The 21,982-nt window shown below is 41.4% G+C and overlaps 1 protein-coding gene across 3 annotated transcripts in view; it reads left to right on the forward strand.

Annotated features, from left to right (window-relative positions):
* The first annotated feature begins 1,518 nt into the window (after positions 1-1,518).
* The window catches only part of mtus1b (microtubule associated tumor suppressor 1b), a 166,078-nt gene continuing 145,614 nt past the window's right edge, over positions 1,519-21,982 (forward strand). Inside the window, exon 1 of one of the 3 annotated variants that reach the window (XM_063043037.1) lies at positions 1,519-1,622. The gene's annotated coding sequence lies outside the window, so the exon portion shown is untranslated. Of the gene's footprint in view, positions 1,747-19,156; positions 19,180-21,982 lie in introns of those variants that run through there. The other 2 variants (XM_063043036.1, XM_063043038.1) reach the window with 2 other exon arrangements.

Raw genomic sequence — 21,982 nt, forward strand, 5'->3', positions numbered from 1 at the left:
GTGATCCCGAAGCAGGTTGATGGGAGTAGGCAGTTTAAATGGTTCGGCATGGACTAGATGGGCTGAGGAGCTAGTTTCTGTGGTGTAATTTTCTATGACTCTATCTACATGTGGATTGAGCTGGGTATACTTATGAAGTTTAAAAGATTTGGAGAAGTTTAAAAGAGACAGAGACCAAGATCAGGCAAATGGTACTAATCCAGGTAGGCACCATGGTAGGCATTGTTGAATTGAACTTGTTTCCATACTCTTATAACCCTGACTCCAAAAATTGTCATATTTAGAACAGATGTCTAAGTATTCAAATGTAGATCAGAATGTTGCACTTTAAATGCAATTCTGATATTTTTTATTGCAAATGAATTGTTTTGACAATTTGAAACTTAAATAAAAGTTTGAGAACAATTCTGAAATACTGTTTTCCTAGTTAACTCAAATTCTTCAATTCAAACTTTAACAGCACACAATAAATATAGTTTCACAGGTATAATTACCTTTGTAATAAATAATGTATAAATAATTTTCTGTTATTTATGGCCTTTATGATGTCTTTTACAGATTTAATTAAAAAGAAATGTCGGAGAGTGACTGCAAAAATGACAGTATAGTATCGACATGAAGTTAGCATTTGCTGTTATTCAGGTCACTACTGTATCATAAAAGTGGTGATTCTGTTACTTTGATTACAAAATTTTTACCAAATGTGTAAAAAATATTGTGATAATGGTAATTAATGTACCAATTGCAGAATATGATTATAATATGAATATGATTATTAAATGCCTTCAAACCATTTGTACATGTGGAAATTTTGAAACCTTTAAATTTTATTCATAATTCAAAATATTTAACAATTTAAAATAACCTTTGGCTTATCGAGGATCACGCCTAGATAATTTTGAACTTTGAACTCTACGCTCTGACTCGCACGTTGTGAGTTCAAATCCATGCAGGAGCTTTAGGTGAGAAAATCTATGCCAATCAAGTTTGTACTACTGAATATGACACTCTCAGATGAGATATTAATATACATCCTGGTCTGCACTTCCGAGCAGAAATAATAGATCCAAAGGCATTACTAGTTTTAAGTCGAATTATTGCTCGTATCGGAGCCGAATATTCCCTCATGGAGTACCGGGAAAGCAGATGATTCGGATTCATTGCACCGCAGTCGTGTATGCAAATAATTTGTCCCCCTCATCACCGCAACGGCAACTATTCTTAAAAAGTGTTTTATTGTCTCTTGACCTCCTGAGATATAAATGGTACTACAAAAATGCAATTTTGTTTTCCTTCGCCCTAAATCGTTTATTTAATGCGCTGTTTTCATTGACATTATCTGAAATCTTCTTGCAACAATTCTACATAAGGTTTCTCAAAAAGTATTGTGGGGGGGGGGACATAATCGTAACAAAATATTTTTCGCAGGATTTAGCAGTCAGAAAAGCTGCGTCGATCTTGAGAGGAGGTTTGGCGACGCCACCCCCTCCCGAACGCTTCGAGAAAGGACACAAGAAGAGGGAGTCCACGTGGGACACGGGCTTTCACAGGTGGAGCGGCTCCGGGGGACGCGCACTGCAGCTCACCGAGACTTCATTTCTTACCGGCCAGGCAGTGCAAAGGTCTGTTACACTCAGCTGCTGAGGTAGTCAGGAGGAATTGAGTCTGTACGCATATTTATCATGGCCTGCTCTGGCATACTTTGAAGTATTATTTCTGAATGCGAGGTACTACGTTTCTTATCAGGTATTTACACGCAAAAACTATATTCTGTCCCCTGTATTCCCGTCGTTTTCCTATTGCGACAGTAGGTTTTCGGGTGTGTTTTTTTTCCCTGAGTTTTCAGTCTATATCTGCTAAACGCGATTTAACAAACCAGGTGGTGGGAACTAACTTAAACGTGCGCCAATTCTTAGTCGCCACTGCGGGACCAGCGGGTGCGACGGCGGGCGAACAGGTGCTTTGAATTGGTTGTTGGCGCCACCAGTGAAACGTGTGGGAGGTGAGCGTGAAAACAATGTTTAAACAACGCACACAAAATGATGGAAGAACTTAGTAGGTCAAGCAACAGCTATGGAAGTGAATAAACAGTCGACGTCTCCGGGCCCAGACCCCTCTTTAGGACTACCTCCATTTTGGGCCCCAAACAGTCCTTTCTGGTGAGACCACACTTCACCCTGGAATCTGTTGGGGTCATCTGTTGTATCTGGTGCTCCCAATGCGGCCTCCTCTACATTAGTGAGCTTTGTCGAGCACCTCGGCTCCATATGCAAAAAAAAACGTGATTTCCCAGTGGCTACCCATTTTAATTCCCATTCTCATTCCCCTTCCGATAATGTCGGTCCACAGATGGCCCCCTATTCTGCCACAGTGAAACCATTCTTAGGGTGGAAGAGCAACACCTCATATTCCATCTAGGAAGCCTCCAACCTGATGGCATGGAAGATTTCTTTCCAGTACTTAGTTACTTACTCACTCACTCACTCACTCTCCCCTCCCCCCTCCCTCTCTCCTCCCCCCGCATCTTCATTGGCCTATCACCTTACCAAGTGCTCCTCCTTCCCTTACTCCTAGGGTTCACTCTCCTCGCCTATTAGATTTTTTCCTCTCTAGCCCTATACCTTTCCTGCACACCTGGTTTCACATATTATCTTTTAGTTTGTCCTTTCCCTCTCCCTACCTTTTATTCCTGTATCTTCCCCCTTTCCAGTTCTGATGAAACATCTGGTCCTGAATTGTCCACTATTTACTTTTTCCATAGGTGCTGCCTGATGGGCAGAATTCTGCCAGCATTTTGTGTGTTTCCAGCATTGTTCATAAACAATGTCTAAATCTTTGTTTCCATTTTCTTTCTGATTAATAATTATGAAGGTTCAAATTGATGTACAGTAGAAATTTTTGTTATTAACCTTTTCTGCTCTCATTTAAGTCAGTTACATTCTTGGACATCAAATTTTTTTTTAGAATATTAAAAGCAGTTATCAATTCTAGTTGTATTGGAAGGTAGCAGCTTGTTATACAAAATATAAATATGAACTATATTAATCCCTATCGGATAAAGTTGAACTTAATGTTAATGGGGGAAAAAAGTGTAAAAACAATTTACCTTCGCAAATGAAATGAGAACGAGGCTTTAAAACATAAGCTGACATTTTAATGAATTCATTATCGAATGACATTTGACGCTGCTAAACGTTTGGTTAATTATTGGCTCATTTCTATTGCTTTAAGTTGCATTTCAGAAACATTAGTAAGGATTGGCTTTCCAACAGCTGCCAAATGTTTTGTGGGTTTGCACTAATTGCTACAAAGCAGCTGAACTTTGTGCTGGCTATTTATCAGTTGGTTGTCTGTTTGTATGGTGTGACAAGCAAGATGTCACCCAAGAAAATGTAACAGTGTTCCTGTTGCAATTGAACAACTGCCATATTTCCAAGTAAAGTTTTAGATTATTTAGTATATCCTGTTGTAATGTTCACCTGGGTGGAGTTCATAGATTGGTATTTTATCTCCAAATGGAGGCAAACAGTTGTAGTCTGATAGTACATTTTTTTGGTGCATTCAATTTGCAATGTGGCCATGTGCATTTCTATAATGGTGGTATATGTCTCACAAGTATACTTTGCCTTGTGTTTTGTATTTGCTTTGCAATCTTCAGTTATAGTTATTAAGTCAAAGGGTTAGAACTCATCTATGGGGAATGGTTTCAGTTTTTTTTAAATTGTGTTGAGAAGGGAAACAAGTTCACACTGAATTGTCAATTCAAACACTAGTGTATTGTAGAGTTAAATGATCATTCTCTGTCAAAGGCCATTTGAAATTGATCATGACCATACAGTCTGTTGGAAAAACCGATGTACTGCTGTTGAACAATACACTTTCATTGTCCTAGGCCGAAAGACACAGGAGCACAGGCCACTTGGACCATCGAGTCTGCTGTGTCATTCTCTCATGGCTGATTTGTTATCCCTTTCAACATTATTCCTCCTGCCTTTTTCCTGTAACCTTTGACATGCTTTCTAATGAAGAACCTATTAGCATCCACTGTAAACATACCCCATGACTCGGCCTCCACAGTCATCCGTGGCAAAGTATGCCACAGATTCACCACCCTCTGGCTAAAGAAATCCCTCATCTGTTCTGAAGTGGCATCCTTGTATTCTGAGGCTGTGCCCTCTGGACTCCCCTGTTATAGGAGATGTTCTCTCCACTTCCACTCTTATCTAGGCCTCTAAATATTCAATAGGCTTCAATGAGATCCCCACTCATTCTTCTAAACTCCAGCAAGAACAGGACAAGGGCTATCAAATCCTACTTATGGGTTAACCTTTTCGTTTCAGAAATCATTCTCGTGAACCTTCTCTGCACCCTTTCTAATACCAGCATGCCCTTTCTTACATATGGGTCCCAAAACTGCACCCCATGTTTCAAAGTGAGGTCTGAGCAATGCCTTGTGTGTTCCATTTGGTCAAATGTGCACCATGTACTCTGTTATCCTTTGAGGTTTTGGTGACCACGTGCATTGTAAACCACAAGTTATTCTGTCTCAGTGATCAGAATATTGATCGGGCTTCAAGTACTTTGTTTTAAACCACATGAAGGATGAAACACTCTGCTAAGCACATTTGAAACCTCAGGTTCTTTTTAGCCTTGGAACAATTTAAATTTTTGAAAAGTAACTTTTGTAGTACAATAACAATATCCAAAATAAATGGGTTGAGCTAAGCAAATTCAACACTTCAAATTATAGTAATATTGCTTAATGTTTTGAAGCAGAGAAGAAATTCTTAATAAGAAGTACGCCTCGAGGGTAATGATTTGCAGATTACCAGTTGTGCCACTTAGTGGTTAGGTCAGAAATAGAAGCAACATATGAATGTGTGGCTAAGGAGCTGGTGTGGGGAACAGTGATTTGGGATTTTGGACAATTGGCTTCTCCTCTGAGAGATAATGGGTTGCACATGAGCCAGTTGGGTTGGGGGAGAGAGGGAAATATCATTGCAATAACACTAGAGCTAAATGGGAGAGTTTAAACTTGATTGACTGGGGTGAAGGACTCTGCACAGGAATAGGTTATGGGGCGTGGGGTGGAAGCAGTAGCCAGCAAGAGCAAGTTGAGTGATTAGGATAGCTAGGGGCCACGGTAAAGAGAGGAAAGATATTTAAAGTGCATTTATATCAGTGCACAAGTTTAAGAGGCAAAGGGTACAAATTCAGTGTAGTTTGGCTTTTGGGGGGACTGGGATGTTATAGTCATAACAGAAATGTGGCTGAGTGGAACACAGGACTGGTAGCTCAATGTTCCAGGGTACAGCTGCTACAGACACATGGAGGAGGTAAGGGAGGACATGAGCATTGCTTAGAAATGACATTCTGTGAGGACATAAGTAGAAGTTTGGGACAAGGCCATAAGACATTGGGCCGAATAGCCCGAGTCTGCTCCACCATTTCATCATGGCTGATCCATTTCCCCCTCAACCCCATTCTCCTGCCTTCTCCCTATAACTGTTCATGCCCTGACTTATCTATGAACCACCTCCTTAAACACACTCAATAACCAGGCCTCCACAGCTGCATATGGCAAAGAATTCTGCAGATTCACCACCTGGAGAAAGAAATTCCTCTTCATTTTAAATGGACTTTCTTGTATTCCAAGGGTTCCCAACCAACCTTTTTATGCCATGTGCCCCTACCATTACCTGTGGCCATCAAACTTTACAACTCCTTCCTTGGAAGGTCAGACACCCTGAGCCAATAGGCTGGTCCTGGACTTATTTCATAATTTACTGGCATAAGTTGCATATTACTATTTAACTATTTATGGTTTATTACTATTTATTATTGTGCAACTGTAACGAAAACTAATTTCCCCCGGGATCAATAAAGTATGACTATGACAATAACTGAGGGCACTGTGGACCCTAGTTTGGGAGCCCCTGCTCTATTCTGCAGTTGTGCCCACTGGTCCTAAAGGACACACTGGAGGAAACATCCTCTCCTCATTCACTCTATCCAAGCCTTTCAACATTTGGCAGGTTTCAATGAGATCCACTCTCATTCTTCTAAATTCCAGTGAGTACAGGCCCAGCGCCATTAAATGTGCATCAGATGATAAGCCTTTCAATCCCAGAATCATTTTTGTGAACCTCGTTTGAATCTTGTCCAAAGTCAGTATGCTCTTTCTCAGATAAAGGGCTTAAAACTGCTCAGTGTTCCCAAGTGAGGCCTCACCAGTGCCTTATAAAGCCTCAGCATTATATCCTTGCTTTTGTAGGAGGAGGGAGGAGAAGATGGCGCGATGCAGCGTGCGCGGCCGTTCTGAATGATATCATAATGTGTTAACTAGGGGCCGTGCACAATCCTGATTTGATGGAGACAGCCATGAGAAGCATGGAGGAACACCTGGAGAAACTTCTGAAATGCCCGCTTCGCTGCCGCTGCTACTGTGCGATCGAGAATCTCCAGAGGGGAAGGCCCCAAATCCTCGGCTTTGCCTATTGCCTGTTGCCGGGGCTGGGTTCGAAGCCCTCGGCAAAGATGGTGCTCGTTGTCGGAGAGCTGGTCGGAGGCTCAGAGTTTTCGGACGGACTCGGAGTCGGACTGTGGTCGGATGCTTCCAGGATGCTGCATCGGCAAGTTTGTGGAGCTGGAGGTTCACCATCTGCATGAGATGATGGGACTTTCGAGAGACTTTGAGACTTTTTACTGTGCCATGGTCTGTTCTTTATCAAATTACGGTATTGGTTTGCACCGTTGTAACTATATGTTATAATCATGTGGTTTTTGTCAGTTTTTCAGTCGGTTTGTCATGTGTTTCTGTGATATTGTTTTGGAGAAACATTGTATCATTTCTTAATGCATGCATTACTAAATGACAATAAAAGAGGACTGTGTGTCCTCATAATCTAATCTAATCTTCTCAAAATGAATGCCAGCATTGTGTTTGCCGCCTTCACCACTGATTTGGCCTTCAAGTTAACCTTTAGGGAATCCTGCTCAAGGACTCCCAAGTCACTTTGTACCTCTGATTTTTTTTAAAAAAGTATCTTTCCATTTAGAAAATATTCTGTGCTTTTATTCCTTCTACCAAAGTGAGACTGGAATAATACCAGAAGAAATGAAAAAAATCAGTATTTATTACTCTTCCTAAGAAACCTGGACCTAAGAAACCTGGAGCAATAGAATGTCAATTACATAGAACCATAAGTTTAATGAGTCATATCATCAGGATACTTCTAAGAATTTTGATGATGAGCTAAAAGTAAGACACAAGCTGAAATAGGTAAAGGGCAATGTGGTTTTGTGAAATACAAAGGTACAAGAAATGCATTATTGATGTTAAGGATTCTATCAGAGCGAGCTATTCAAGCGCAAAAAGATTTTTGTTTTATCGACTACACAAAAGCATTTGATAAAGTGAAGCACAATAAGTTATTTGAAATATTACAGGAAACTCTAGGTCTAGATTTGAAAGACCTCCACCTGATGCTGTTAATTGCAGGAATGGAGGAAGAACTACAAAACTTGATATCGTTGTTGATGAAAGTGCAAAAATGGGTCTATCTGTCAGTTGCAAAAAGACAATGTGTGGTGATATCCAAAAAGGAGGAGAATCCTATCTGCAGGCTGAGAATAAATGGGGAAGACATAAAACAATTACAGAACTTTTGCCACTTAGGAAGCTGGGTGACATCAGATGGCAGGTGCAACATGGACATCAAAAGAAGAATAGGGACGGCGAAAGACACCTTTACGAGAGTGGAAAAATATACTGACCAATACTAAACTAGGCATAACAACCCACCTCAGTACTGAAATGTTACGTTTATCCAGTTATGTTATATGGCTCAATGCTGGACAATACAAGTAACATGAAGAAACAAATTGAAGCAGCAGAGATGTGGTTGTTGAGGAGGATGCAAAGAATATCATGGACAAAATGAATATCTAATGATGTCATGAACAGAGCAAACACAGAAATAATGAATGAGATGAAAAGGCAACGTAACTTCATTGGACATGATTAGGAAAGAGGAGTTAGAATGCACGGTAATTATGGGAAAGATTGAAGGGAAGAAAGCAAGAGGAAGACAAAGACAAATGATGATGGAGACAGCAGCCAGAGAACTGGAAATGAATACCAATGAATTGATCCACTTGACCCGAAACAAGAGTGTGTGGGCCATGGCAGTCAGAGCTCAAACTGGGCATGGCACCTGATGATGACCGAAGTGCAGGACTACACTTCCTGATGCTGTATTCCATCTGCCATCTCTTTGCACATTTTCCTCATCTTAAGTACAGTGGCATGCAAAAGTTTGGGCACCCCTGGTCAAAATTTCTGTTACTGTGAATAGCTAAGCGAGTAAAAGATGACCTGATTTCCAAAAGGCATAAAGTTAAAGATGACTCATTTCTTTAATATTTTAAGCAAGACTACTTTTTTTTATTTCCATCTTTTACAGTTCCAAAATAACAAAGTAGGAAAAGGGCCTGAAGCAAAAGTTTGGGCACCCTGCATGGGTCAGTACTTAGTAACATCCCCTTTGGCAAGATCACAGCTTGTAAATGCTTTCTGTAGCCAGCTAAGAGCCTTTCAATTCTTGTTTGGGGGAGTTTCGCCTATTCTTCCTTGCAAAAGGCTTATAATTCTGAGATTCTTGAGCCGTCTTTCATGCACTGCTCTGTTGAGGTCTAGCCACAGATTTTCAGTGATGTTTAGTTCGGGGGACTGTGAGGGCCATGGCAAAACCTTCAGCTTGTGCCTTTTAAGGTAGTCCATTGTGGATTTTGAGGTGTGTTTAGGATCATTATCCTGTTGTAGAAGCCATCCTCTTTTCATCTTCAGCTTTTTTACAGACGGTGTGATGTTTGCTTCCAGAATTAGCTGGTATTTAATTGAATTCATTCTTCCCTCTGCCAGTGAAATGTTCCCTGTGCCACTGGCTGCAACACAAGCCCAAAGCATGATCGATCCACCCCCGTGCTTAACAGTTGGAGAGGTGTTCTTTTCATGAAACTCTGCACCCTTTTTTCTCCAAACATACATTTGTTCATTGCGGCCAAAAAGTTCTATTTTAACTTAAGTCCACAGGACTTGTTTCCAAAATGCATCAGGCTTGTTTAGATGTTCCTTGCAAACTTCTGACGCTGAATTTTGTGGTGAGGACGCAGGAAAGGTTTTCTTCTGCTGACTCTTCCAGAAAGGTCACATTTGTGCAGTTGTCGCTGCACAGTAGAACAGTGCACCACCACTCCAGAGTCTGCTAAATCTTCCTGAGGGTCTTCTGCAGTCAAACAAGGGTTTTGATTTGCCTTTCTAGCAATCCTACGAGCAGTTCTCTCGGAAAGTTTTCTTGGTCTTCCAGACCTCAACTTGACCTCCACTGTTCTTGTTAACTGCCATTTCTTAATTACATTATGAACTGAGGAAATGGCTACCTGAAAATGCTTTGCTATCTTATAGCCTTCTCCTGCTTTGGGTGGGCATCATTTATTTTAATTTTCAGTGCTAGGCAGCTGCTTGGAGGAGCCCATGGCTGCTCATTGTTGGGACAAGGTTTGAGGAGTCAGGATATTTATAAAGCTTTGAAATTTGCATCATCTGGCCTTTGCTAATGATGACTGAACAAGCCATAGCCCTAACAAGCTAATTAAGGTCTGAGACCTTGGTAAAGTATCTGAGAGCTCAAATCTCTTGGGATGTCGAAAACTTTGCGTGGTTCTCCTTCCCTCTCCCCCCCCACTCTAAAATTGTACAAAACAAAAATAATACACTAATCTTAACATGTTGAAAAGAATGTTTCATCTATAACTTTGACTTTTGGAGATCAGTTCATCTTCTACTCACTTAACTATTCACAGTAACAGAAGTTTTGACCGGGGGCCCAAACTTTTGCATGCCACTATTTCTTCAGCCTTCCTGCTTCCTCAACACTACCTGCCACTGTACCTATCTTCATGTCATCCACAAACTTGGACACAAAGCTATCAATTCTGTCATTCAAATTATTGACGTTCAATGTAAAAAGAAGCAGAACCGATACTGACTGCTGTGGGACACCAGTAGTGGCACCTTCTTTAAGCCCTCTTGGAAAATCCAAGTACACATAACATCTACTGATTCTCCTTTGTCTATCCCGCTTGTTATTTCCTCAAAGGATTCCATCAGATCTGTCAGGCAAGATTTTCCTTTGAGGAAACCAGGGTGACTTTAGTCCGTTGTATCAATAGGTACATTTAATGTCAGAGAAATGTATACAATATACATCCTACTCGTTCACCCAGTAATTCGACATACCTCAGGCTTGCTGTCTCCCTAATAAGGGAAAAAGAGGTGTCCCCGTTTTACAGCAAGAGGGGAGACATAACAAAAACAACTCGCTGATTTATGGTGTCAAGTCTGCTCTGCTTTTTCTGAGCTCTGTGCCTAAAGAACTTGTCCAGCTGCTTTTGATCTTCCATGTACTCACACAACACACCCGTTTTCAGTGGCAGCACCAACCTCTAATCTGCCCACCTCCACAGCCATGAAAATCCAGCACCCTGGTCTCCTAGGCCGCGTCCTTGGCATATCGAAAAATGACCAGTTGAGGCCCTGAGAGCAGGTCCCATTTCCACAAAGAACTGAAGTCAGGGTCTTCAAAAGAACCCTGAAAAGGGAAAAAAAGATATTAATGATAGAAATAGAGCTGTTTCTGAAGATACAAGCAAAGGAGTGACTGTTCTCGTGTGCCTCAAGTACCCTGAAAACTCGCCCTTAACAATTGCCTCCAAAATCTTCCCAACCATTGAGGTCTGACTAACTGGCCTATAGTTTCCTTTCTTCTGCCTCAATCCCTTCTTGAAAAGTGAAGCGACATTTGGAATTTTCTAGTGAAGAGTCTAGTGATTCTTGAAACATTAATGCCTCCACAGTCTCTTCGGCAACCTCTTTCAGAACCTCAGGTGTAGTCCATCTGGTCCAGGTGACCTATCTACCTTCAGATATTTCAGCATTCCAAGCACATTCTCCCTGTTTATAGCAACTGCGCTCTTTTCCACACCCTGACACTCATGAATATCCTGCATACTGCTAGTTTTTCACAGTGAAGACTGATGCAAAATACTTAGTTCGTCCACCATTTCTTTTCCCCATACTATTGCTCCAGTGTCATTTTCCAGCAATCCCATATCTACTCTTTTACTCTTTATACGTCTGGAAAAACTTGTTTCCTTGGATATTGCCTAGCTTAGCTTCATTTCATCTTTTTACTTATGGCATTTTAGTTGTCTTCTATTGGTTTTTAAAAGCTTCTCAATCCTCTAACCCCACTAATTTTTGCTCTATTAAATGTACACTCTTTTGCTTTGTTGGCTTTGACTTGTCATCCACAGTTGTGTCCTCTTGTCTTTAGAATACTTTCATGGAATATATCCTGCATGTTCTGAATTGTTCCCAAAAACTCCAGCCACGGCTGCTCTGCCATCATCCCTGCTAATACCCCTATCTAACCAACTTCGGTCAGCTCCTCTCGCATGCCTCTGGAATTTTTTACTGATACATTTGACTTTAGCTTCTCCCATTCAAATTGCAGGGTAACTTCTATAATTATCTCCTCAGAATTCCTTTACCTTAAGTTCTCTCATTAAATCCGATTCATGACACACCACCAATCCAGAATAGTTGATACCCCAGTGGGCTTAACCACAAACTGCTCTAAAAGGCATCTTGTATGCATTCTACAAATTATCTTATTACTCAAAATCAGCACCAACCTGATCTTCCCAATCTACCTATATATTGAAGTCCCCCATGACTATTGTAACATTGTCCTTTTAACATTTATTTTCTATCTCCTGTTATTTTGTATCCCATATCCTGGCCACCATTTGGAGGCCTGTATATAACTCACATCAGGGTCTTTTTGCCCTTTCAGTTTCCTAATTCTACCTACAACAATTCTACATTTTCTGATCCTTCATCACCTCCTTTTAGTACTTTATTTCATTTCTCTGCCTGCAGAGCTATGCCATCCTTTCTCCATACCTGCCTGTCCTTCTGAATAAATGTGTATCCTTGGAAGTTTTGCTCCCAGCTATAATCTTTCAGCCATGACTGATGCTCACAGCATTATACCTGCCAGTCTCTAACCGCGCTATAAGAACATCTACCTTAATTCATATACGGCATTTATTCAAATATAACACCTTCAGTCCTGTATTCATCAACCTATTTGATTCTGTTTCCCTGTTACACTGCAACTCATCTCACTGCCTGCAATTTTGCCCTGTCACCAGCCTGTCTTTCCTCAAAGTCTCACTACCTACTGCGTCTGCTTGTATACCAACGACCCCATCCTCAGACCTCCCACTTAGTTTCCCGTCCCCTTGCTAACTCAGTTTAAACCTGTCCCAACAGTTCTAGCAAACCTGCCCATGACGATACTGGTCTCCCTTGAGTTCAGGTTTAACCCATCCCTTTTTGTAGAAGTCATACCTTCCCCAGAAGAGATCCTAATGATCCAGAAATCTGAAACCCTGTCCCCTGCACCAGTTCCACAGTCATTCATCTGCCAAATTGTCCTATTCTTACCCTTATTGGCATGTGGCACAGACAGCAATCTAGTGATTGCTACCCTGGAGGTTGTTTGTGCTTTTGGGAAGTGGTTTCACTTTTGGGAGGTCTGTAATGCAACTCCACTACAGTCAGTGAAATTTGAGGAGCAGGTGTGTAGAGAAATTGCTCCTGGTTGTACGAATAGCAGGATTATATTAGTGGGAGACTTTCAGTTCCACGTTATTGACTGGGCCTCCCAAAACGCCTCAGTGGATTGGAATTTATGAAATGTGTTCAGGAAACTTTCTTGAGTCAAAGTACATATGCCCTTGAGACAGTGTAATATTTGACTTGCCCTTGGGAACAAAACAGGGTAGGTAAATTGACAGAGACTAGTGACTGTAAATGTATTAGTTTTAAGATGCAAAAAGATAGGACAGGTGCACAGGTTAGGGTCCTAAACTGGAGCAGAGCAAATTTTGAGGGAATTGGGCACGTTCCAGTGGAGGTTGGTTGGAGGAACCTATTTCAAGGGATTGGAGCAAATGGCAAGTGAGATGCTTTTAAAAGTGAGATAGTAAGAGCACTGTTAGGCTGAAACTCAAATGTGGCAAATTTAAGGAACCTTAGCTGATGACAGATATTGAGGCTTTGGTTAAGAAGGAAGTATACATTGAGTTTGGGAGGCTGGGAACAAGTGAGTCCTATGCTGACTACAAAAAGATTAGGATACTATTAAGAAAATCAGGAGGGCAAGCAGAAGCTATAAGATGGATCTGGCAGATAATGTAAGGAAAATCCCAAGGGGCTCTATAGATATTTTAAGAGTAAAAGGATAGCTAGGGAACATGAGTCTCTTATAAAGATCAACAGGGCTACCTATGTCTGGTATTGCAGAATATGGGTGGGATTCTTAACAAATATTTGCATTGTTTGCTGAGGAGAGAGTCATGGTTGCTTAAGATGAGAGAAATAAGTAGAGGTTTTGGAGAAAATTCATATTACCAGGGAGTATGTATTTTTGGATTTAGTGTATATTAAGATGGATAAATCTCCAGGACCTGATAAAGTACATCTTCAACTCTATAGAAGACTAGAGGAGAAATTGCAGAAGGCCTCGCAGAGATATTTGGTTCATTGTTCCACTTTTGAAGTTCCCAAAGACTGAAAGATGGCAAGTGTTCTGTTCAGGAAAGGGAGTGAGGACAAGCCAGGGAACTGCAGGCCAGTCAACCTTGATACCAGTGATAGGGAAGTTACTGGAACGACTGAGGGACAGGATCTACCAGCAGTTGGATTAAATCTGATTTGGAGGAATCAGCATGGCTCTGTGTGTGAAGTCATGCTTGATGAATCTTTAAGAGCTCTGAAGAGGTAACCAAAGTAATGGATGAGGGTAGGGCAGTGGATGTTGTCTATTTGGACTTTTGTCAGGCCTTTGACAATGTCCAGCATAGCCTGCTGTTCTGAAAGATCAGGTCCAATGGAATTCGGGGAAAGCTAGTTTATTTCCTACCTCCAGTCAATGGAGCTACCACCATTGACTTGGAGGTAGGAAACAGAGTGGTGGGTGCAGGTTGTTATACAAACAACAAGATTGATATTCAATTTATTTATCACATGTATGTGAAACATACAGTGAAATGCGTCACTTGCATTAACAACCAACACACCCATGGATGTGTTGGGTCAGCCTGCAGTGTAGCCACACTTTCAGGCACCAACAATGCTTGCACAGTCTGCTCGGCAGAACGAAACAAAACAGAACGTACTAAGTGACAAAGCAACAACAGCAAAACAAGCCCCATTCCTCCCTCCCTCCTCACCCACATGCATACTGTACACAGTCCTCTAACCCCAGGATAGGCCATCTTCATTTTCCAGCTGTCTCATGAATTAAGAGACACCGGGCCTCCAACTTCCCTGGTGGACTCTCAGATTGACATACTCAAGGCTTCAGCCGTCGGGCCTCGACTTCTGATCAACCTTCAGGCTTCGATCTTCAGTTTCAAGCGAGGACTTGCTGATGAAGACCTGAGCTCTAGGCTCTGGGCAGAGACCACCAGCCCCATCCTCTCTGATCTGTTGGCCCCACATTTGACCACATTTACATCACTGGCCTTTGAATGCTGAGCAGAGGCCTAAGACTCCGGCCAATCCTCAAATTTCCCCCACATCCCTGGCCCTAAACACTAACCTGGTATCTATCAGCTCTGTCCTCAAAACCATTCTTAAGAACCTTAAAGTCTGAGCTGTGACCTGCCATTTACTAGAACTAGTGTATAAAACCAAAGATTTTTTAAAAAAAGATTCAAGAGTTAATAAAAAGAATTCCACATTTGAAATATTGTGACCATTTGTGCCCTGGTTATGTAAGAAAGGATGTGCTGGCATTGGAGACGGCATAGAGAAGATTTGAGAAGATCCTGGGAATGAGAAGGAAAATCAGTCATGATTGTATGGCTGACCAGATTTGATGGGCTTAATGGCCTAATTCTTCATTTATGTCTTATGGAGTGGAGACTGACTGGTGTTATGCCACAGGGATTGGTATTGTGACTCTTGTTATTCATTATTTGTACAAATGATTTGCATGTGAATGTACAAGACTTGATCGATGATGTGTTGTGACTTGTGCATTTGGTACATTGCGATACTTAAACAGGAAAAATTCACATTGTCTAACAACCAATGTTCTGAAGCTGTAGGAAGTATAATAGATGGCAAACTTGAATTTTGTAAATTGGTGCATATTGTTTCAAAATTGCATTGACATAAATTGTGGTGTCCATAGTTGTGGGAAGTGTGGAGCTGCTGGACTTTAATGTTGAAGAACTGTAGTTCCATTTTCAAAGTTGAGTATATAGGCACACTTTGTTTAATTTCTGTTCAAGGCAATCGCAGTAATTTGTATAGCATCTATGGTAAATCCACTGACTGTTGCAGGATCCAGCTCAAACCATGTTATCAAGTTCATGGATGACACAACAGTGGTTGGCCTTATCAAGAGCGATGACAAGGCAGAGTATAGAGAGGAAGTGGAATGGTTGGTGGATTGGTGTGGGGAGAAGAACAACCTCAGCCTGAATGTGAAGAAGAAAAGGGAATTGTGGACTTCAGGAAAGTGCAGACAAGCCACACACCCCTTCCCCCACAGGGGCGAATACTTGGCTCCTCTGGAAAGAGTTAAGTGCACCAAGTTCCCGGGAGTTCACTTCATGGATGACCTCACCTGGTCCCTTAATATCGCCTCCCTGAACAAGAAGGCACAACAGCGCTTCCATTTCCTAAGAAGATTGAGGCAAGCAAGGCTCCCACCCTCCATCTTAACTGTGTTTTACAGGAGCACTATTGAGAGCATCCTGACAAGTTGCATCTCCATCCGGCATGGGAGTGGCTGAGCATCAGACCTTGTGTCCCTACAAAGGTCTGAGAGAACACCTGAGATGATCATAGGGGTCTCAGGACCATCAGGGATATTTATCAGGAGTGCTGCACACACACAGCCCTTAGTATTATAAAGGATCCCACCCATCTAGTCAGCATCCTCTTTAACTTTCTACCATCAGGCAGGAGAGTACGATGCATTAAAAACAACGGTCAGGATGAGAAAGTTTCTTCCCCCAGGCCATTAGGCTTCTGAAATCCCTGTTGCATCATATTCAAAGTGTCACTGGTTAACCAGTTCCATACCTTATAATATTTAATATTAACGCACTTTGGTTATTTATGTGTGTTTATCTGTAGATTTATCCTTGCCTTCATAAGGTAATGTGCATTATGTGTTTTCCACCCTAGTTTGGAGAAACGTCCAGTTTCTAGGTACATTATATATGTTAGATACATATGTGTAGCTAAATGACAATAAACCTCTTGTCACTTGTAATTGTCTTGTCTCTTTTTTAATTCCATGATTCCATGTTGATTCTTCTATATGCTATTATAGTTTACGTGCCTGGTTCTTTCCTTAATAGGCTCAAGAGTTTTCTCTTTCCACTAATGCCAGGATCAGTTTTAAAACTGGCCTCTTAATCTAAGGAATGTACTTTTTAAAAAAAAAACCATTGAAGTCAGAGATTGCACATTCAATGTTTGCCTGCACCGTCATTGCTGTGGTCTGGCACATAGTAATTATTAAATATTATCCAACAATTTAATTGCATTGTTGGGAGTCTTCACGGATTTCGCCTTAACTCCTGTGGTAATCGGACTTGCACATTAGAAGGCCACGTTACTGCAGGATTCTGTTCTTAAGAACTGTTCATAACCATGAGGGTTCACAAGTTGTAAACAGTTTCCCCATGGCAGATGATGCCTGCAGATTGGATTGCCCAATGGGAATAGATAGACTGGAGAAGCTTTTTGAATTTTATTTTGCCATTCTCAATTTAAAAAAAAATGGTATTGCACATCACCAAGCTTGTCTTGGAGGGGACCTGCATGTGCAATGTTAATTTTAAAAAAACACTGCTCACCCCAATACCACATCTTCTAATGGGATTCACAAAACATGCAGATGTGTTAAGTTCAGTGTATTCTTGAGTTTGAGGCAAAATTCCAGCTGATATTTCAATGTCTTGCAGAGGCTGGCAAGTCAATCCCCTGGTCTCCCAAGTGCACACTTGTATATACAGGCTGTGCATAAATCAGGCATTTGTAAGGTGCGGAGGACATCTCATACAAACTTGACAGCTCTTAAACCCTTTATGCTCTACACCAATCACCTCACCACTTCTCACTTCATCACACCTTCCCCATCCAGCTTCCTACTCACCTGTCAGCTTGTACTCCCCCTCCCCCCTCCACCACCTTATTCTATTTTCCTTCCTTTCCAGTCCTGGTGAAGGGTCTCAGCCTGAAATATTCGTTTATTCTCCCCATAGGTACTTGGGTGATGCCTGACTTGTTGAGTTCCTCCAGCATTTTGTTGCTATAAATAAGTCTCGGATTCAGTATGAAATCATTGCAACTTTGTAAACAGAGTACATGTCAACTTTCACTAATCCCACTACCCGTAATCCAGTTCCTTCGATAATCCGCACTGATTTCAAATTTCCCGGGCCACCATACCAATCTGTTGCGCATTGTTTTGGTTGCGCTAGATCTGTTCATGTGTTGGCACACTCTTGTAAGCACAGACAGGTGATTCCTGCTTGTTTTCCTGCATTTATTATCATTTGTGTGAGGTGCGGCTGCCTGGCACCCGCCAGCGGCGGGGGAGCTGATGTGCGTTGGGTCGGTCCGCCTTCTCGCCTGCCTGCCGGCAGTCACACAGCACCCTCTGGCATCACCCGGCTGACGCTCCTTTCTCTTCTGCCTATGACCTCAGATCAGACACGATGATCCACTGAATTTAAGCATATTACTAAGTGGAGGAAAAGAAACTAACGAGGATTCCCTCAGTAACTGCGAGTGCAGTGTAGTCTTTGGGGTAACTGCAAGTCTGTGTCTTTGCTATCGCTTAGCTCATGCTTGAGTGCTGGTAGTAGGTGCACTTTATTTTTTGCCGGGGGGAGGGGGGATTGTTGCTGCTGCTTATGCGCAGGAGGGAGGGGAGCAGTGGGGGGGGAAGCTTTGGGGTTCTAACATTTAACTGTCGTTCATTCTGTGGGGCACTCCTGTTTTCATAGATGGTTGCGAAGAAAAAGCAATTCAGGATGTATATTGTATACATTTCTCTGACATTAAATGAACCTTAGAATCCTTTGATATTTTAAAGGTATGATGAGATGGTTAGCTATTGCTTAATGTGATCCTTCTGTAATTTGGCATTTTCACTAATCTGGCACTCCTCAGGTCCCAGTGGTGCCGGATTGTAGAAGGTCGACCTGTACTTGAGTAATGCTTCTTTGAAGGGATGACATCAGTTGTGAATGTGTGTTTATTGTTTGGAAGTATGGGAGCTACCTGCCCTTGAGTGTTTTTCCATTTTCATGTGCACTGAACATAGGCTACTTTGTATCATGCAACCCACCTGAACTGAGTAGATGAGATTTGAGTTAATCTGTCATGAAATGTGATACAAGCTTCTGCCTCCTTTCTTTCCAGTCCTGATGGAGGGCCTCAGCCTGTAACAATGTTTATTTCCCTCTATAGATGCTGCCTGGATTTGCGTTCTTCCAGCAGTTCAAATGTGTTGTTCAAGACATCCAGCATCTGCAGAATCTAAGTTTGACAAATTGTACTGGAAACATAAGTAATAATCATACAGCATAGAAACAAGCCCTTCATCCCACAGGTTCAGGACCATTTGAGTACCTAATTATATGAAACTCATGTCATTGTTCCTATGTAACATAAAAAGTCTTATTAATCTTGCATTTTCCACCACTCATCCACACGAGTAATTTACAGTTGTCAATGAATCATTGACCTGCTCATCTTAGAGCTGGTATGGATAGAGGTGAAATTAGACATTATTGCAAGGCTGTCTCTTTAAGATTGCTGCAGAACCTTGGCATTTGCTCTATAGAACTCTGTTCCAAGCCAGTAAAAAAACAATAAATTGCTTTTGATAGCCAGCAGAATTTGATTCCAAAATAAATAAAAACTTATCAGTTATTAACTCTCCTGGCATGGGAGTGAACCATGCAAGAGTCTGCTGTAATAAAGCAAGAGAGTTTCTGCAGCTGCTGGAACTGGTGAGTAATACATTCAAAATGCTGGAGGAACTCAGTAAGTCATGGAGTGAAATACATAGTCAGTGTTTTGGGCTGAGACCCTTCAGGATTGCAAAGTTAAGTGGTCAAAAGCCAGAATAAGAAGGTGAGTAGAAGGAGACGACCTGAAATTTAAAAAATCATTACTTTACCCTGTCATACTTGTGCAGAGGACAATAACTTTAAGTCTTTCTAACTGAAAGACAAATTAGCTGCATCTCATGGGATGTGCAGCCAAGACTGGCCAGCCAAAAAATGAGCAATGTGACAAATGTAAATACTCAGTACTCTTATGACAACAGTTTTGAGTATTTATATAAAAAAAATCTGGAATGAGCTTTAAAATTCAAAGTACATATGTCAGTATATACAGACCTGAGATTCATTTTCTTGCAAATATTCTCAATAAATCCATCATAGATTAATAACCATATTAGAAACACTGAAAGCATCAACTTGGACATTAAACCAGTGTGCAAAAGACAACAAACTGTTCAAATACGAAAAGAAAGAATTAATAAATGAGCAATAAATATTGAGAACATGAGATGAAGAGCCCTTGAAATTAAATCCACAAGTTGTGGGAATATTTCAGTGATTGGGCGAGCAAAATTGAAAGAAGTTATCCCCTCTAGTTCAAGTGCCTGATGGTTGAGGGGTAATAACTGTTCCTGATCCTGGTGGTGAGATTCCTGTTGACAGCAGCAAGAAGAAAGCATGCCCTGGGTGGTGGGGTTTCCTGATGATGGATGTTGCTTTCCTGTGACAACATTTTGTATAGATGTGGTCAATGGAGGGGAGTGCTCTACCCAAAGTGGACGGGATTGTATTCGCTACCTTTTGAAGGATTTACCATTCAAGGGCATTGGTGTTTTCCATACCAGGCTGTGATGCAGCCAGTCAGTACGTATACTCTCCACCACACATCTAATGAAGTTTGCCAAAGTTTTAGATGTCTTGCTGATTCTTCGCTAACTCCTAAGGAGGTAGAGGTGCTGCCATGCTTTCTTTGTAATTGTATTTGCATGCTGGGCCCAGGACAGGTCCTCCAAAATAATAAGAGTTGCTCACCTCTAATACTCCAATGAGGACTGGCTCGTGGATCTCTGGTTTCCTCCCCCTGAAGTCAATAATCAGCTCCGTGATTCTGCTGCCATTGGGTGAGAGATTGTTGTTGAGGCACTACTCAGCCTGATTTTCAGTCTCCTGCCTATATGCTGATTCATCACCAACTTTGATTTTGGTCTATGATAGTGGTGTCATCAATAAACTTGAATATAGCTTTTGAGCTGTGCTCAGCCACACAGTCATAGATGTAAAGTGAGTAGAGCAGGGGGCTAAGCACAAACTTGTGCTCCTGTACTGACAGATTGTGGAGGAGATGTTGTTGCCAAGCCAAACTAACTAGGGTCTGCAAGAGGAAATCAAGGATTCAATTGCACTGGGTGGTATTGAGCCCAAGTTCTTAGGAACTATTGGTTAGTTTTGTGGGGATGAGAATGAATACTGAGCTGTAGTTAAGAGCATCCTAATGTTTCCTATCCAGATGTTCCATGGTCAAGTTGAGGGCCAGTGAAGTGGCATCTGCTTTGGACCTGTTGCTCCAGTATGCAAAGTGGAAAGGATCCAAGTCTCTCAGGCAGGAGTTGATATGTTTCGTTATGAACCTCTCAAAGCACGTCATCACTGTGGATGTAAGTGCTACTGGATGATGGTCATTGAGACAGGTTACTACATTCTTTGCCACTGTTATAATTGAAACCTTCTTGAAGTAGGTGTGTAGCTGCTTTATATGCTTATGCTGAGATGAATCTCTCATTCATAATTTGGCATGGGCATAGTGTACTGAAGAGCCGATTTCTGTGACATACAACTCTGGTTCTTATTCTAGAACTTTTGCATTCACAGTTCACTTTGCAAAACTATTTGTAGACACCCCTGAGCTTTGCAATTCTCTATTTAAGCTTCTTTTGGATTGGACTGTATAAATGTTACTGGTAAGTTAACTTGTGCTTGTTTGTATTTTTATGTAATTATGTATATGCATGTAATTGTTCAGTATGTTTTTATTAGTTGCAGTTGCCTTTATCTTTATGGTGGGTAATGCATTACTTGATTGGGGGTTATCTTATTGGTTAATTCAAGCAGTGGAATTTACTGTCATCAGCAATGTGGTACGAGAGGGCACAGCCATGTTGGTTCAGTCTCTACCCATCTGTCTTCCATCTGTTCTTCCCCACACTCCCCACTCCCTGCCTCTAGGCTCTGGCTTTTGATTTTTCTCTCTCCTTTTTCTTGTTTTGTTCTTGTAACACTTAAATGATTGTAAGGAATATGTTTTACACCTCATTTTTTGACTCCTGAAGAAACTGATTTTTAAAAATTCGGATCTAACACTTCCAATATCTTACGAACTTAAGTTCACTTGCATCAGTCATTCAGTTCCTCTAATACTATCCTCATTTTCAGTTTGATTGCACATCTGAAATATCTTGTCTTCCCCCTTCAAAGCACTCCATAAATGCCTAATCTATTCAGGACTGTGTATTCTCGAGTTCCACCATTTTAATTTAGAAACCATAGAAAAACTACTGCACAGAAACAGGCCTTTTGGCCCTTCTTGGCTGTGCTGAACTATTTTCTGCCTAGTCCCACTGACCTGCACACGGACCATATCCCTCCATAGACCTCCCATCCATGGATCTGTCCAATTTATTCTTAAATGTTAAAAAAGAACCCGCATTTACCACCTCGTTTGGCAGCTTATTCCATACTCCCACCACTC

The sequence above is a fragment of the Mobula hypostoma genome, chromosome 3 (genome assembly GCF_963921235.1).
Source record: "Mobula hypostoma chromosome 3, sMobHyp1.1, whole genome shotgun sequence".
Classification (NCBI taxonomy): Eukaryota; Metazoa; Chordata; class Chondrichthyes; order Myliobatiformes; family Myliobatidae; genus Mobula; species Mobula hypostoma.